At 28.2% G+C, this 18,710-nt stretch overlaps 1 long non-coding RNA gene across 1 annotated transcript; it reads right to left on the reverse strand.

Moving 5' to 3' along the window:
* Nucleotides 1-319: 319 nt before the first annotated feature.
* LOC147806970 (uncharacterized) lies at nucleotides 320-17,766 on the reverse strand. The gene is made up of 5 exons (XR_015435754.1): nucleotides 17,705-17,766; nucleotides 15,308-15,383; nucleotides 10,464-10,515; nucleotides 5,234-5,284; nucleotides 320-523 (listed from the first exon to the last, which is right to left on the reverse strand). It is a non-coding gene; the product is annotated as an uncharacterized LOC147806970 (long non-coding RNA).
* Nucleotides 17,767-18,710: the final 944 nt, after the last annotated feature.

An 18,710-nucleotide genomic window follows, 5' to 3' on the forward strand; every position in this document is an offset into this window, starting at 1 on the left:
CCTTAGTGCTTTAGATCTCAATTATGTTTTTCATAAACTTCCCATTTTATAATTTAAAAAAAATTAGTTGTTTAATTATAATTGCAAACAAAAACATTTTATTAAACAGTTATCATTTCTTTAATTTTTAATTTAATGTTACAAAGTAATGAGATTCTTAAACAATTAAGATTAAATCGCAATACGCTATCGAAAGATATTCAGCATGTTACCCTTTTTTATGCTATATATGTACAGTACGCAAGTATCTTTAAAATATATTTTTTAGACCTTGTTGATTTTTTTCTGATAAATTATTAATTTAAATACAATTACCATTCGCGTGTCATCAATTGTAGTTCAAATTGCATTTAACTAAAAACTTAAGTATTTTGTTAAAAAAAACGAATGGAAAAGCAAGATACAACATTCATCCAACAAATACTTTTTTTAACATAAATAAATTAAAATAGATTTAATGTTTGAATCTTACCCGGAACTTGCTCAATGCTTTCCTTTGGTTGAGTTAAAACCAGGTTTCTGTCTAAGACAAAAATCTTTATTTAGCACCTAAAAAACCTTGTATTTTAGGGAAAATAATAAATAAGAAAATAGCGTTTCAGTAGTATTTATTACATCGATTATTATTTTTTGATAATCTATTTATCTAATTACTTAGTTTATCACTTTTATTTCTTATTTTATGCATAATTATACTTATTTTTGATTTATTTATTTATTTAATTATTTATTTTCTGTCAACTGCAGGCATACATTTATCATCTCATGTTTTTTAGAGTAAGAATTTTTTTTTTTATCTCTATAACATTTTTCTGAATTTACTGAGATTTTCCGGTTTTTTATCATAACTTGTTTTAAAATAAAACTACCCACGTTTTTTTTAAAAGTTTTTCTAATACTCTATGACGTTCCACTATATATTCTTATTTTACTTTAATAACTTAAAACATTTAACAAAACTGTATTAAATTTTAAGATTGCGCGAACTTCACTTTCCTTTTTACTCAAAAATTACCATATACAAGTAATTTATCTTCTACAACGGGTACTGGTGGAATCTTGCAATTCAAATTTCGACCACTTTCCGCTTAGTTAGAGCACTTTTTTGAAAATACCTGCTTAATAACAATGCAATCTGGTCACTTGAAGCAAAATTTGCTACCTAATTATCACTATAAGAAATATATCATTTATTACAATTTCGACCATTTTAAAACTATTTCTAGCACTAAAATTTTAGTTGAAGTGATCAAAAATTCTATGTCTGATGGCGATGCATATTTCAACGTTCAAAAAATCATTAAATCTCCTTAATTTAGAAATTCATAAAAGTTTTAGATAGTTAAAATCCGGTCAATTTTAAAAGAATATATTAAGTCCTTTTTTTTTTTTTTTTTTTTTGTTATCATAAGGGTTAGGCATATGCCTTTAGCACGTTTAAAAACTAGTAATTTTAACAGAAATTTCCAAAAAGAAAGTCAACAATCTATTTAAAATTTATACATTCATGTTGTTTTTTTAATTTCAAACCATAACCTTTAAATTTTGTAAAAAACTTCTTCAATTAAAAAAATAATACTTCTAAAAGTGTAAAACCCCTTCAGTTCTTGAGTATTTTATTGCTTTTATCATTTGAAATTTACATAAGTATGCTGTTATTTAATTTACAATGTCTATTTTACGTATGAAAAATTTATTTTGTGTATAATTAAGCATATGAAATTATTTTTTAAGTTTTACATTTTATGGGAAATTTACGAAAATCCGTTTCAGAATGTATAAAAACATTAGGATGCTATTTGCAAATTATCTTTATCTAAAGAAAGACACGTAACTCACATATTTGGTCGATTGAAACGATATTTTAAAAAATGAATCAAATAGTATTCTTAAACATACATATTTCAATCTTTCTAAAATGTCACGTAACATTCACTAATTTCTTCAATTATAAAAAAAGAATAAAATAAAATATCGTGAATTATATAAAACCTTGTGAATGTGCATCATAATCAATGCAAGCTAGTTTTCATTTTTTATGGGATCTTTTCCGTGATTTGCCCTAACAACTCGGTATAAAATTAAAATAATGCAAATTCGGTTTTTGAAGAAACTCTTCACATTTAAAGAATTTAAAAACAACTTAAAAAATAAAAATAATGCCTTATAAAAAAGTCCATGCGTTCAGATACTAAAATCTTGAAAAATTAAAAATAATTTATAAATTGATTCAAATTTTATTTTTAAAGGAGATGAAAATGAAAGCAATCTTTGCTTTTTGGGCTGTAATCCGACCCAAGCTGACACAAAAAAGAAGAATAACATTCAGTTTCCATTTGATTCTTTTTTTACTCTCTCAGCTTGGTTGCTTAGCAACGGAGTATTTCTTGCTTGTCGATTACACACTTAGCGTATGGTTATATTAAATTTCTCCTCCCGCTATGGCGATATTTCTTGGCTTCTTTTTGGGATGATGACAAATATATATTACTTTTTAGCACCCAAAATTTTGATCCAATTTTTTTGAAATTTTGACTATTCATTTTATTTATTTTGAGAGTCAGTAATCCAAATGCTATGTAAAAAAAAATATATGTTTATTCAGAGAAAATGCGTTTTTGTGTCTTATTTCGTAACTTAACTAATAATTAGCACTAATTAATTAGCAGATTTGAAATCTCCTCCAGAAACCCTTAAGATTAACACTAAGTACGTGAATATCCGTGCATTGGAAAAAAGTTATTCGGGGTGATATTTTTGATTCCTGCGCACTGTACAGTACTTTAGTTTTTGAGTATTTTCGCTATGTTCCAGAGCACAGTTTAAAAGCTCATTACACTTATAAAAATCATTTATCTAATGCTAAATTCCAAAAAAAACTACATTTTACTAAATCTTTATTAATTTTTAAATTAATTTTTAAAATATAATTGCGAGCAAAAAAATTCAGTTCGCTTCAAAAATTCTCGATAGATGGTTAAAATACGCAAAAAGTAAAATTAACATTAAGGCGATCAAATTTTCTACCACTGTCTTAGTGGGACCAAATTTCTCACATTATCGCTATATTTTTAGGGTCAGAAATCCGAGTCCGTCGAAAAAAAGGTAAAATTATTCAGAGTAAGTGTGATTTTGGGTCTGATTTCGTAACTTAAAATATCGTCTGCGTTAATTAAATAGCATATTTGAGATCACTTTTTCAAACTTTTAAGATTGAGTCCTAGAACGTAAAGTTCCGGTCAGTAGATTAAAAGTTATTTAGAGTAATCCGTCTTTTTTTTACGAACTGTTTTTTCTTTGAATAAACATACCTTTTTTTCGATGCATTTTGAATTTTAGATTACCAAATTATACGGAGTACTCACAGTATAGAAAATAAGGTCCCAATTGCTTAGTCGGACGAGCCGTCGAAATGTTGAGTCCTTTACTATTAATTTATCTTTTCTCTTATTTCGCCATATCAGAAGGTATTTTTAAACGAATCGAAAACTTTTTGCACACAATTATGAAATTCTTTTTAGAGAAAATTCCATCTAAAAAATAATTTTTAATAATCATTTATTACTTTGTTTAATAGCGATTGAAAACTGCCAGAATTTTTACGCCATTTCAAAATCTATGTAACTTCAGGTGGCAAAAAAATACAAAATTTGAACGAAATCAGTCGAATAGTTTTTGAGTAATAAAATGCAAAAAAAGAAATGTTTTTTTAAACTTTCATTTTTCAAGAACTATTTGATCGATTCCATTCAAATTTTGTATTTTGTCACCTAATATTACATAGATTTTGAAATGGTGTTAGAATTTGTAGACCTTAATTTTTGAAAAATTTTCAACCATTACTAAATAAAATAATAACAATTAAAAAATAATTGTAAAAATTATTATTTAAATGGAATTAAATATGGATATGCAAATTTTATATTTAAATTACAATGTTTTGTTTGCTTAAATCTTTCTGCAAATTAGCGAAATACGCAAAAAGTGAAACTAAAATTAAGCAGCGAAAACTTTCGCGGGTTAGCCTGAATGAGCTATGGAAACCATATATCTCATATTGTGGCTAATTTATTCAGAAAAAGTTATATTTATTCAGAAAATGTACGTTTCTGATTTTGTAACTAAAAATATCGTGTGCTTTAATTAGAATATCCACTCATTTAAGCCATTCAAATTGGCACCTAGTTTCTGAAAATCAGATTATTAGAATGAAAGTTTTTAATGAGGATGCTTTTTTTTTGCTCACTGCATTGTAGGTAAAAAAAATTGAAATCAATTTTTTAAATCTTGTACAGCGTGGTCCTCTTTTAGAAATATTATATTCTTAACTATTACCAGTATTCGTGCTTCATCAGTTGAAATTCAAGCTACATTAAACTAAAAATTTAAACATTTTGCAGAGCAAAATAACTTTTTGAAAAACTTCTTCCAACACCAATTCTATGAAATGAGTCTTTAACACTAGAAACATGGATGAAGCCAATTTAGGCCCTATCATTTTTTGTTGCTTTGTAATTAGTAAAATAATTTATTGAAAATGTTGAGTGTTTCTGACTCTTTTATTATTTGTTCTAAGATAAGTACTTATATAATCATTCATATGTTAAATTCATAGAAACATATACATAGGACCGTATACCAAAGAATGACTAGAGCTGCCAGATTGGCATGTTAGATATTTTGGTAGGTATCTTATAAGTTCAGGTAGTTTAGGGTAAAAGTTACTCTTTGATATAAGGTACCAGTTTCATTAAAAAAAGTATTTCAACAAAAATCCTATTATTATTTATAGAGAAAAGGAAACTCAATTATCTAAGAATTAAAATATATATACTTATAATTGAAAAGCCAGTGTTCCATTTAATCAAATATTTTCGTCAACAATGTCTAATTGATCAACACACAAACATTCTATGGCGAAGCAAACTGGCCCCTTCAGTCTTTCTAGGTATACAGAAATATTCAGTCTTTCTACAAGGTTATTCATGATTCCCTCCGGGGCTTCGAAGCGTTATAGTAAAAAAACGAAGACGAATATGGCAAAAAAGAACATATGAAATTATTCCGAAAGTATTGAAGTTTTAATTTAAGCAGTTGCCGGTAGATGGCAGTAACATGTACCACTTAAGCCAGTTGAAGTAAAGAAAAATGGCGTTTACAGGCGGAGGGAATTATGAATAACCCTGTATTGTTAATACATAATCAAAAACAATTTTACAATTTAGAATCTTACTGGGTACTTGTCCAATGTATGATTTAGGTTGATGCACAACCGGGCTTTTATCTAAAATAAAAAAATATTTATTAAGCGAAAAAATAATAATGAAAATAATGATTTATAAATAAATTAGAGAATAATAAAACATGATTATTCCTTTACTTTTTTAACATTTTAAAATTTTTAAATTTTAAAAAAAAGGATGAAATGCCAGTTTTATTATTTGATGTAGGTTTTTTTTATTTATTTATATACATTTATTTATTCTTGCAGTCAACTGAAATTCTTTGAATCTTTTACGAGTTTATTGAATAATAGGATGAATGTAGAATATGCGATATTCTTGTAACGTAAATATTTTCATATTTTTCGGGGGGGGGGGAGACGTTTAGTGTTATTTTCCTTTTTCTCCTTATGACTTCTTTCAGAACAATATTTCCCAATTATCTTTTATGAAATTCTATAAGACATTGGAAATAGAAATTTATTTCACTTACATAAAACATTCAGCTTCATTTAAGAAAAAAAGAATTTTTGTTTTCAGATTGCATGAACTTTTCTTTCTGTTTTGCTCACAGCAGTAATACTTAAATAACTTATTTCGTATGATAGCAAATATTTTTCAAACAGCTGCTCTTCAAAAAAATGCCAAAATTCTGTTGCAAGTTATAACATTTACTAATTTTACATTTAAATAAGTATTACAATTTCTAGAAAGTTTTGATTACAGCGCTTAAAAAATATCTAAACAATTATGAAATATAATATTTTTAAATAAAAATGTACGAAAGGGATAATTTCTCTCTAATACATACAGATTCGCACCAATTTTTGTGATTTGCTATATGCAGGGATGAGATTTTTTCGCTTTTTAGCGGATTTCCGCTTTTTTCACTTTTATCTCTTGTATTTCAGCTTTTTTATCAAAAATTCAGATTTTTCTAAAAATTTCACTTTTTTTTTATAAGTATTCCGCTTTTTCTGAAAATTCACCGATTTTCAAAGAGTAACAGAAAATTCAAACTACATAGCTACCAATCCTTTCTCATTTTTACTTATTTTAGCTATTTTCTCCCCTTTTACTCGTAGCAGATAAGATTTTCCGAAATTTTTACCCGTCCTCCAGATAGATCCGATTTTTGTGACAAGCCCTTTAGAGGTCCCAAGCCTGGAATCTGCTAATATCTCGATTCTTATTCACAGGATTTTAATATCAAACATAGCTTTTTATATTTGCGTGTTGCGATTCTTATTCACGTGATTTGAATATTGTACGCTGCGATTCTTATTTACGAGATTTAAAAATCCGATATTGTGATTCGTATTTACGCCTTTTTAAAAACCTATGTAGCGATTCGTATTCACGCAAGTTTAAAAGGTCTTGATTTGCTCATGCGGTTTATAATATCAAACATTGAATTTCGTATTTATACGTGATTTTAAAATAAGCCGTTGGGATTCTTATTTATGCAATCTAAAAATTACGCATCATGATTTGTATTTACGCGATCTAAAAATTATGAATCGTGATTTGTATTTACGCGTTTTAAAAATTCTATATCCCAGTTTGTATTTTCTCATTTTCAAAATCGTATATCTAGTTTCATATCCATGTGAGTTCAAAATCCATAATTGTTATTCATATTCACGCAATTTTAAGATCAACTATCGCGATTCTAGTAAGAAGTAAAATTTTTTTTAATTCGTTACTATAAAGGTGACTGCTTTTCTAACGACGATTATTAGAATAGGTAAGTGTTACAACATCAGAGAAACTGGAAGGGAATATATTCAAAACTTACATTCTGTGCTTGCAAAGAAGAAAAAATAGGACTTGTCACAAGATGTTTGGAGATGGACTAACGACTAAATATAGCAAACATAAAAGATATAGCAAACAAAAGCAATCACTTAAAAAGGGATTTAATTTAATTATTATTATTTTTTTTTTTTGGAAAAAGAGTTAATTAACTCATCATCAAAATTTTATTTATAATTGCTGTTATTTATACTATAAAATGCAAAATTCTTATCAAATAAAAAGCAATTATCTAAACAGTTGCTGATAGTCATGTAATTTTTCAAACTAAAATAGCAATTTTTGTATGTTAAGGAGTTACTATATATTTCTACTTCACTGTTATTGATATGTTTCAGAGGGCTCTAGTTAGATTAGACTATAATATGAACATAATAATTCGGTCTATTGTTAAAGTTTTTTTTTTTCAATATAATTTAAAAAGTAATATTACTGATATATTTGCTATAAATCACATAACAGCATTTGTTAAAAGAAATTAAATATTAATGTTTATTCTCAGTAGTTTTAATTTGCTAAACCAGGTAGTTTTTCAAGTAATAATTGTCTCTTATGTGAACTGAGGAAAAATATAATTTCCAGCTTTATTTTTTCATTTGGTAATTTTTATTTTCACTAAATGTTAAGTATCAATGTAATCATTTATATAATGATAGATTAGTACACAATTATATGTCAACACGTTATTTATTACCTTAAACTGTCTGGAGTTTATTATTAAAGGGTTGCGCTTGCGTAAAATTTACTATCGTGGAAATTCAGCTTTTTTGCCTTTTGGCTAATCTCATCCCTGTATATGTATTTTTTATACCAAAAATCCATAGACTAATGGGTGAAATATATCATTTGTCAAGAAATTATTACCCCACTAATTTTTAAAACTTTATGCTTTTTACTATATAAATGTTACAATAAAAATAGCTCAAAAATTTACAAAATCTGAACACAGCTAAAAAAAATTATCAATTCTGCGGCAAACTATTAAGTGCCCACTTCATAGTAGGTGGTAAAAAGTTCAGCGAATAGAGGCAATAAGTTGCTCGCATGTCGGGCTTTGGCGCTGGAGATGACCAAAAAAATCGGAGAGAAAAGTCACATAATTTAGACACATGAAATATTGCGCCTGATATAATTTTTTGCGCTGAATTGAATGTGGTCGTTTTTTAAACTATTATTTCTAATTGAATGTGAATTTGAAATAATATTTTAAAAAGTTATTAGACTTTGACGTAAAAAAAAAAAAAAATTCTTGAACTTATTAGCTACGTAAAAAAGTTAAAACTTCTTTTTCGATGTATTTTTTACGCTAAATCGATCGAGACCCAAATACTAGTCAACAGCACTAGTAGTTAACTCTTTGTAACAGAACTAGTAGTTAACTAGTAGTAACTCTTTGAAAGTTTATGGTTTTCAACGCAAACCACAAAGCAAACAAAATAATGTAAAAATCTATTTAAATAAATAGTTCTAGTGGAACCAAATTAAAATAATTTCATCATATCGGATAGTCTTTTGATTTTAAAAAAATTTCCTGTCCTTCAATAAGTTAAGAAGTTGCCAGAATGTTTAGATAAAAAAAGTACGACTTATTTAGGCATTTGACATTTCTATTATACTACTTTCTAGACAAGTGAGGTATTTTTCTTCCTCTGTATTCTTTCACGCTTATTTGAATGAGATGAATCAACAGGAATAATATTTTAGAATTTGCTGAAATTGGACACTTTTTTATATGTAAAAAATATACTATTTTTGAATTGAAATGGGTATGAGGAATCCTTATAACACCCAAATTAACTGTCGTTTAGACTTATAATACATAGGAAGCAATACTTCATTTGTCTAGATAGCAATGTCAAATGCGTAAATATGAACAGATGAAAAATACTATTTTTCATGCATAGGTATCCTTGCCACTTCTATACTAAAAATTCCAGTGCTAAGCATTCACTGCCTCGCAAAATGCGATAAAATCATAAACTCGGCGGGAAAAAAAAAATTGTTTTAACAGGAGTATCGGCAAATGATTTTTTCGTCCAAAAAGAAAAAATGTATATTTTCCTCAATCCTGTAAAACAAATCGGGAAAAAATGTCATGAGGTTGCGTCATAAGGTTTATGATAAAAATATCGTATCTCTTATTCGATTACAGTAATTTCGGTTAGATATATCACATAACCAATTAGAATTATAATGAGCTCAGATAATGTAAGGATAAGTAGCAAGAGAGATTACGCAAACATGAGACAAACTACCATAAAATGCAGATTAATACGTTCGTTACCCGATCGCAAGATATCTTGAGACGAAATTCTTTCCCACAGTTTGTGTCATTAGAACAAATTAAATGGTATTATGAGATGCATATTATCATCCAACTATTTTTGCTGACAATATGCTTTCTCACGACAATAATGTATCAATAACTGGACAACAACAAAATGTTGCTTCAGAATTATCCTTATATTACTGCTAAGAAGTAATCAAGCATTAACCATAGCCTATTTCTATTTCCCTCTCATTGCTTATTTACTCCTCCCCAACTGCAAATTGACTCTTGATTTGAATTTGCATTTTATAAAATAATTCAATTTATTGTAAATTTGTATTTTGATTTGAAGTTTTTTACGGGGGAAAAAATCAATCACAAAAAATTGTTTTGCCTTTGGCTAAGAATTTTGAAAATTGGCGAATACTTTTGATATTTGGCTAATTTATTAGCTAATAATTTTAAATCTTTAGCGAGTTGACTTGTGTTGGTTGTCATTTCATTCAACGATAAAAATAGATAGGGATAGTTACAGGTATACGATTATACGTTTCTTACAATATATAAAAATCTAATAATGGTTTCGCAGTTTTCCATTGTTGTGAATACATTTTTATTGGCTTATTGGCTATAAAATCACATGGTATTATTATCATTAGAATAATGAAATTCTACGTTACATTTTACGATAAAGTTATTTAAATCGGCGTCTGATCTTATTAACCGTCTTACAATCATTATTTTTTGGCGCAAATTACATTAATATATTATGAATTAAGGTTAAAGAGATTTATTAAGAGATTTAGAACTTAACTTTCAGCTTCATGCACAAAGTGATGAATGCGAAAATTGTATTTAAAATACATCCATCCATTTGGTAACAAAAATATTCAATTATAGCTGTGAACTCACCAAATTTGTTATAATAATATACTTTTAATTTTAAATGTTTCAAAAAATGATTACTTACAAAAATGATTACTTAAAAAATCGTCTCGGAATTGGTTTCACTCGATTCAGTGTAAAAATTTACTATTGACTTTCAGGTAGGCAAACTTTAATTTATTACAGTTTGCCTAACATTAGAAATGTCCATTCTTGACCTTATTTTTACTGCCCTGAACATATAATATTCGCAGAAAAATATCATAACTCACCTAATCTGCTACAACCATACAATGAAATAAACTCCCTTGAAGGCGATTTCAACTATAAATGAAAACAAAAAATTAAAACGAAAAATTGATTGCGAAAATATTTTTTCTACACAGCAACATAGAATAAAATCATTCTTAGAACAAAATCTGTTTTAAGGGAAATAGTAATAAAAATTGTAAATTTTTCTTTAAATTGGGAAGGAGGCAGTTGTTAAATGACCATGGACTAAGTCCCTCCCCGTGTGACCGCCTGAGAAGAGTTGATTCAACGTTCTCTATGTTCCCCCAACAAATCATGCCTCTGAGGTAAAGTGACCACATTTTCACTGAGACAAAGCGGGACAAATGGGATGAAATGAGAGAATTACAATTTAGTTATATATATTTTATTGTATACAATCATATACTTGTACAAAAATGTATTTATCATTAATTATCGGTGACTATAAAAATATTTGTAAAAAATAATAATTTGAACATTATGATTTTTAATCAAATTAAATTTTTTATTTAAAAAAAATTATGACTTTCTTTCACGGTCATATTTTTGATCCGAGTGAATACTTTGCAATAGATTCGGGTCATTTATTAAAATGTCGTGAAATATTTCACATGAATTGGTCAAATTATATTTTACACTTAATATAGATTTCAAAGTTTTAATGTTCAACTGCGTTTTTTCAGTTGTCCATATTTTATTGATACTAGAAAAAAACACGTTCTGTTGCTGCATTTGTTCCAGGAAGGGAGAGCGCGAATTCTACAATTTTCAAAATATTTTGATAAGGAATATTATTCTGTTTAAAATGAAGGAATAACTCCGTCCATTTTTTGTCTGTTTCCACATTTGCAGACAACCAACATTTAATTTTTTCATCTGTAGCATATCTTTTTACCAATGACACCTCATCAAAAAGATCATTTTGCAAATATTATTTTTCGGAAAATGGTTACTAATATATTCAAAAGATTTTTCCACATATTCCCATAAAATCTCCTTTTTTAATGTCACCCAATGAAAATTTTTAACATCTTCGAATTGAACTGTCCATTCTTCAAGATATTCCAAGCAGTTATTATAAAAATTTTTGACATGGTTCAAAAAATCAGGTCTTTTAATGGCACCTTGTTCTTCCAACCTAGTGATGTCTTTTTGAATAATTAAAGGAATGTAATCGTTATCAATTCTTTCTCGCAATTTTATTTTTAAAATATTGATTTCATTTGACACTTCCGTAATTGAAATTTTGTCCCCTTCAATAATTTTCACAGCATTGTGAAATAATGTAGCTTGGTTGTGAATGAACTGAAGCCAAATTTGTGATGTGTCATTTTCAAAAAAGAGCTGCAATATTCTTGGACATTTATCTTGTGATAAAAAGTATAATTTTAATGGTTCGTATATTTTTAAAATATTTTCTACAGCTGGTAAAAGAGCTAGCCATCGTGTTTTGCTGTAACCAAGAATTCTTTTATATTCGATTTCTGCGCTTTCACAAAAATCCTTCAAACTTTCAACACGTACAGTATATATATAAAAATACGAATAAATTTTTGCAATAATATTTTCAACATCAACTGGAAGTAAGTCAGATGCTGTTTGAATAGCATTATGTAGAATGTGAGCTGCACAACCTACTCCAATAATTTTTTGGTTCAAATGTTCGTTAAGTTTCGTAAAATCGTTATTGATGCCTAGCTTTTCCACCAAAATTTGCGTTAGTGTTATCCGCACAATAGGCAATAATTTTATCGTTCAAATTATTCTTTTTCAAAATAGTACTTATTGAGTCAAAAATTATTTGTGAAGTTTCACCCGGCAATGAAGCAAAATCTAATATTCTAATTTTAATTCCTGTTTCTGGATCAAAAAATCTAACAATTGTGGGAAATAATTTTAAATCTTTGTGGTTGGAAGCATCAGAATATATGGATATAAATGAGCATTTTTCTAATTCTTTCTGCAATTGGGAAAACGAATATGGTGAAAAAAATATTACAAATAATTGCTTCGGTTTTGGTCCTTGCACATGCTAATTTTTTGTCGAATAATGTTTTGATCATTTGCGACGTACAATTCATTGATCTGAAACTTTGATTGTGGTTTATGGTGTGGAAAGCAAATAGCCCTTCCGCTAATGCTAGCTGTTTTTCCGTGTTGTTGGCAACAACGATATTTGTCGCTAGATGTTTAGTAATATCGTTTTTTCCACCATGTGAGATCGAAAATTCAGCATTGCATTTATCACACCGTACCATATAGTCTATTTTAGTTTTTTTTAATAAATGGAAATTCCCTGCTTAGCCTCTCATTAAATTTGCATTCTCTTTTTTACTCATCTTTTATTCTGTGGGTAAATACTAGAAATAAATAAAAAAATTTACTACAAGGCAAAAAAGAGTATTAAATTTTACCTTATTGGCCATTACGCTGTAGCGACTATTGCTCTACCACTATCTTCGTCAATCGAATCGAGTCAAACCGAAAGTCAAATTGAAAACAACAAACCGCACTGTCTATCGGCAGTCAGCCTGCCTGCACTTATCTGAATTAAGCCGAGACGTAACGACAATGATCGAACACCACCGAATAAATCTAACGCGGTACATTACCTAATTTAGTTTACTCTGCATGCATTTTATGTGTTTTTTTTTTAATCTATTTTTTAATTCTTTATATTCACCATAATACTTAATAAATATAGGTAATATATTTTTACAGTACATTTAAAATAAGAAATACAGATATTTTCTAAAAAGCGGGACATTTCAAGAAATCGGCGGGAAGCGGACAGTCCACCAAAAAGCGGGACTGTCCCGCCAAAATCGGGACGTGTGGTCACTTTACTCTGAGGGCAATGAATTGGAGATTGATCGTTCTCTGGTTCAGGCCAAAATTACGATCTCTGGATGTATAAATGGGATAAATGGGTTAAGCCTTTTGTGCGCGGGCTGAAGTTGAATTTTTTGGTCGCAGATGGCGCCACAGGAGAACAAGAACAAGCATACCCCTTTTGCCTTATTAGCATACGACAACAACAACAAGAAATGAACATCTAATTTAAAACAACACACACCTTATATTTCCATTTGTAATTGAATAACGGCCTTAAACTTAACATGTTCTGAAAGATATTGCAGAATAGAATAAATGTATCGTTCAGTTGGAAAACTTAAAATTTTTTGGAAAAGCTGCTTTTCTATAACACTTATCCAAAATTGGATCGAGAATTATTTGACTGAGAAATTAAAAAAAAAACTTTATAACTAAATTAAACAGTCTTTCTTGGAGATTGAATTTCGTATTTTACTTAAAACGATCTAATCTGTTACTAAATAATCAGCAGGTGATGAATAATTATTATCATGAAATGTTCAAATCCGACAACAACTACTATAAAATTTTGCTTACAAAAACTAAAACGGCCAAATTTAAGCACGATAAGCAAATTACATAGTAAGGATTTTTGGCTTCTTTTCTTTTCTCTTGAGTATTTATTAGACACTGCCACGACCGCACTCTTGTTGATAGCAAAAAAAAAGAAGAAGAAAAAATCTAAATTAGAAACGTTGTGCTTACAGTTACGAGCACAAGTACACAATATCACTAACAAAAAGTATAACTTACTCTTGATCAAACACTACATTTGGCGCAAAAATAGAGTTGACCGGTTTTGTAACTCGCCGTCAGCAGGATTTGGCTAGACTTTGCAGCAAAACGCAATTTTCAAGAGCATATAAAACTCTGATTTGATCGAACTTGTGATTGTTTCTTGTATTCCTTATTTGAAAAATAATTTAGAGCTTAGAAAACTTTAAAAAAAATCAACTTTTCGAAATTCGAGGAAGATAGCCGTTTTGTAACTGAACAGCACGAGTTCCCATCATCAGGAATTAGTGAAATTGGGAATTAGTGAAAATTAAGTAATAGTAAAATAGTTAAGTAATTAGTAAACATTAACGATTAAAAAAAATAGGAAACTATCGATAAAAAATAAATAAAATTTTATAATTAACGAAAGTTTTTAGATTTTTACACTGGTTGATGTATGTTATGAGTGATTTCTTAAATAAATTAAGTTTTTTTTAAATTCAGAATAAAACTATCTGTTTAGTATCAAAAGAATGAAAAATTAATTTTTTATTCTCCTGAATATTTTACTGAAGACAAAGATTTTGTTTAATGATATTTAATTTCTTTATAAAATTGAAGAGCTGAATGGATAAATATTTCTAAGCGAATTTTTTGACTGATTTAAATAAATTCATTTTAAAGTTTATAAATTTTTTTCTTACATACCTCTTACATACCTTTTTTTCTTTCGTACTGTATTCCTTTAACATTTCCCATATATGTGAAAATATTGAATATAGAAATTATTTCGCTTAATTTTTTTATCTTCTTAAATAGTCTATTTCTAACATTTTAATGATAATAGCAAACAAAATTGAGAAGATAAAGAATTTCCATTTGTGGCAAGTTTTTCTCAATATTTCATAGGTAAGGGGTTAAGACATAACAAAATGAATGATTATTGTTTAGTTAAACATGATGACAGAGATGAAATTTTTCCCCGATAAACGTAAATTTTTTCTAAAATATCACTTGGAAGCTTCTTTTACTAAGCTCTTCGTTAATGAAAACTTTTTCAGAAAAGCCAATGAATTCATTAAGACCTTTTGCGACTAAGCTCTTCAACAGTAAAAAAGTATTCAGAAACGTCATAAGACTTAGAACCTTTTTCCCACTAAGCTCTTTATTTATCACAATTTATCCAAAAACGTCAGATTTTTTTTCCAGCAATGACACCTTGTTAAAAAAAACATCATAAAATTCATTTTACCTGTAGAGCATACTGACTCAGGCATTCTCTGGGTGGTGATGCACTGATTGAAGCTGTGACAGGACCTATCCACATGCTAGTTGGAGGGGGAAGAGAGTTTAGTGATTTGAAAAAAAGAATGGTTTTAGGACAATAGAATGATAAGCCTCGTTTTCAAATTATTCAGGAGAGCATCTTGGTGGCAAAAAACATGATATTTTTCATGAAGACTATAGGATGCTTCTGGGAGTTATGCTATTTTACTGTAAAAAAATTTGCGGGTGATCTTAAATTACCCACCTGGAGAATATACTAAAGCAAAGTTGAATGCCTCAAATATTGTTATGTTTGGAAAGTGTGGATTATCACTGTATTGTCCCAGATTTTTTCAATTATATCAGTTATAATAAAAAATTATCCAATTTTCCAAATTATCCAATTATTATTCAAGATGGTTTAAATCTTTTCCACCTTACGTTACTTTCAAGCAATTCAACTTCGTAAGGCGATATTTAGGATATATTTTAAATAATAATTTCGACATTACATTTCCATAATTTTTCACTATATTTTTTAACGGAATTTGTTTATTTTTTGAGAAAAGGTATGGAATGAATTAAAAAAATAGAAAGGAAATAAAAATAGAAGGAAAACCTATCCCGTCTACCTCAGAGGATATATTACTACAATATTGTGGTCGATATGAACAGCTTCTTCTTGCACTCATATAAAAAAAACAAGAAACCGCAGCAGTGGCGGCAGTCCTAGTGCGAGCCAGGAGCAGGATTCGAACCTGGGTCGCAGCGACATTTTCCCCTAAGCCGTCAGTTTAAATTGACCTATCGACATTAAAAAAGATAAAAAAATCTCTCTCTCCCGGTCACCATGGCTTGTAAAAAATAATAAATGGCATTCAATATTTTAGCATATTTTAACTTGTTTAAGATTCAAAAGTCCAAGTATTTTCTCAATGAAAAATTTATTAACATTATTAAAAAAATAAATGATAATATTCGAATGAAAAATCTACTGTTTTGAGAGTTAAATTAAAAAGTTCTTTCATGATTCTACATTTTACAAGCATTCTTTAGAATAATGGTTAATTAGCCGTATTAGAATTCTAATGAGAAATTAATTGAAATTTATTTTTAGTCTTTAATGAGAAGCCAATTGAAATTTATATGAGTCTTGAACGAGATTTTTCGAACTATATTATTTTTTACGTGTTTTGGCGAAATTTCTGCTATTCTTTGCAAGGCATTTTATCCTAATTTGTAATTTCTATAAATCATATCTCATGTCTGGTAAGGCTCCATGACAAATATAAATTACATGACAAACGCTTGGTTGGCATTGCTCACAGGTTACATTCCAGGTGGGCTTTGAGCCACCACTGGGAATCGAGCCCTAGACCTTCACCATAAAAATTCAGTACTTTAACCAACGAGATATCGCGGTTCATATCAACGAAGAATAAATTGATGTAGTGATAGGTTATTTTCATTTCGAACGAAAATTATGATTGGATTAAAGCATCATGTGTGAAATTAACAGAAGAATTAAAATCGGTTTCAGTTTGTTTGTTTTTTCGAAAAGATAAACATTCGAAAAACTAATATGCCACTATGAATTTTTAATGTGTATTACATCTAATGGAGCAGAGACTTGAACTCCCCCAAGCAGAGCCATACAAAAACTTTCAACAGCAAAAAGAAGTTTGCAAAGATATTTTCTTGGTATTACAAGAAGTGATACGAACTTTCACGTGAATCCACTTATGAACAATCATTAATTTAACGTGTTTTAAAATGCATATAAGGAAGAGTTGCACAAAATCGGGTAGATGTTTGAAACTGGGAGTTGGTGTTTTTGACTAAACTATCGTTATCATTTATCAGAAATCACATGAAAACAGTTACAAACAATCTACCTGTTACTTGAAGACAAATGAAAGAACGTGCTGATTAATCCTTTGCTAACCGTAACAAAAGTTATGATTGCGTTATGACTTGCTCCATCAAATTTACTTCACCAACTTTCGCCAATGTGCATAAAATCCTGCATGAGATTTTTTAAACGATGTACAACATTTTCACAAAAAATTAAACAAAAATTTAAAAGGTAAAAAAAAAATTTTTTTTAACTTTTAAAAATGTTTTAAAAAAACATTAAATAAACGTAGGATTTTCAAATTTGTTTTCCTTTTTTTTCTATGTAATTGGAAGCAAAAGAACTCTTTCTGTTTTCAATATAGTTAAATAAAAAACGATTATCCATGCACTTTTACTTCGATTAAAGATAAGATAAAAAATTATCATAAGCAGTACATTTTATTCAAATTATTAAAAACTATTTTAAAAAACATAATTTAATTAAAGTCAAAACTAAATATTATCAAGGTTAAAAAAATTTACTTACTTGATTGGTAATATTGTATTTATTTCTTTAAACCTCCTTTTTGAGACTCTGTTAATCTTTTGCAATTTATTGTTCAATTCGAGTAAATTTTTAGTTCTTCAATAATTTTTTTTTTTTAAATCAATGACGACATGCTCATAGAAGAAAGTAAAATGTGATTGGTTAGAGAATATAAGCAACTCTCTTTTTAGTGGACAATCGTCTCTAGGAAACAAAACTCGAAGGCGATAGGGTGACGATTCAAATTGGATCTTTATTTCATTTGATCATTTTAATCAATTTTAATCTACGAATTTATTTATCATTTCTTCAATTTCATCACTTATAACATCCAATAAAAGCATATTCGTTCTTTTTTATTTCTCATTATTATTATAAAAAATTCTTTTCTTCTAAAGTAATTTCAATTTAGGATTTAATGCAGATCTTTTACATATGAAATAAAATTTTAAGCTATTTTTGTAACTATTGTGAGTTTGTAAAAATTATTCGTAGCTATCAAGTTAAGTTTTATCTATTTTTAGAAACCGCTCTCTCACTCTCTATGCAATTATGAAAATAGCAGAAATTGTCATTCCATATTTGCTATTTTCATAACTGATATAATTTTAAAACCGTTATTCGAGACTGTTAGGTTAAGTTTCTTCAACAAGCTTTCTCCTCGTGCTATAAGGAAAATGGTGCGGTAGGCCAACTTTATTTGTTATTTTATTTTGAACTTTTGTGAGTTTTTAACTGCTATTTATAAAAAAAGTCCAGATTTTTATAACCAAGAAAATGTCTAAAAATGTCCTTAAAATAGCAAAAAGAAAATCCTTTTAAAACATCAAATAATGTCTCTAAAATAAAATAAAAATTCCTGGCAAATAAAAAAAATAAAAATTTCTAAGTTACAATTTTACAATCATCAATGTAGTTTTAGAGCAGTGTGAAATCGTCTGGTATAAAATGGACATCAGTGGGTCGTTCTAAAATCTGACACAATTTAAAATTTATAGAAAAATAT

The sequence above is a fragment of the Parasteatoda tepidariorum genome, chromosome 7 (genome assembly GCF_982258835.1).
Source record: "Parasteatoda tepidariorum strain Cologne lab strain chromosome 7, Ptep-v5.0, whole genome shotgun sequence".
NCBI lineage: Eukaryota > Metazoa > Arthropoda > Arachnida > Araneae > Theridiidae > Parasteatoda > Parasteatoda tepidariorum.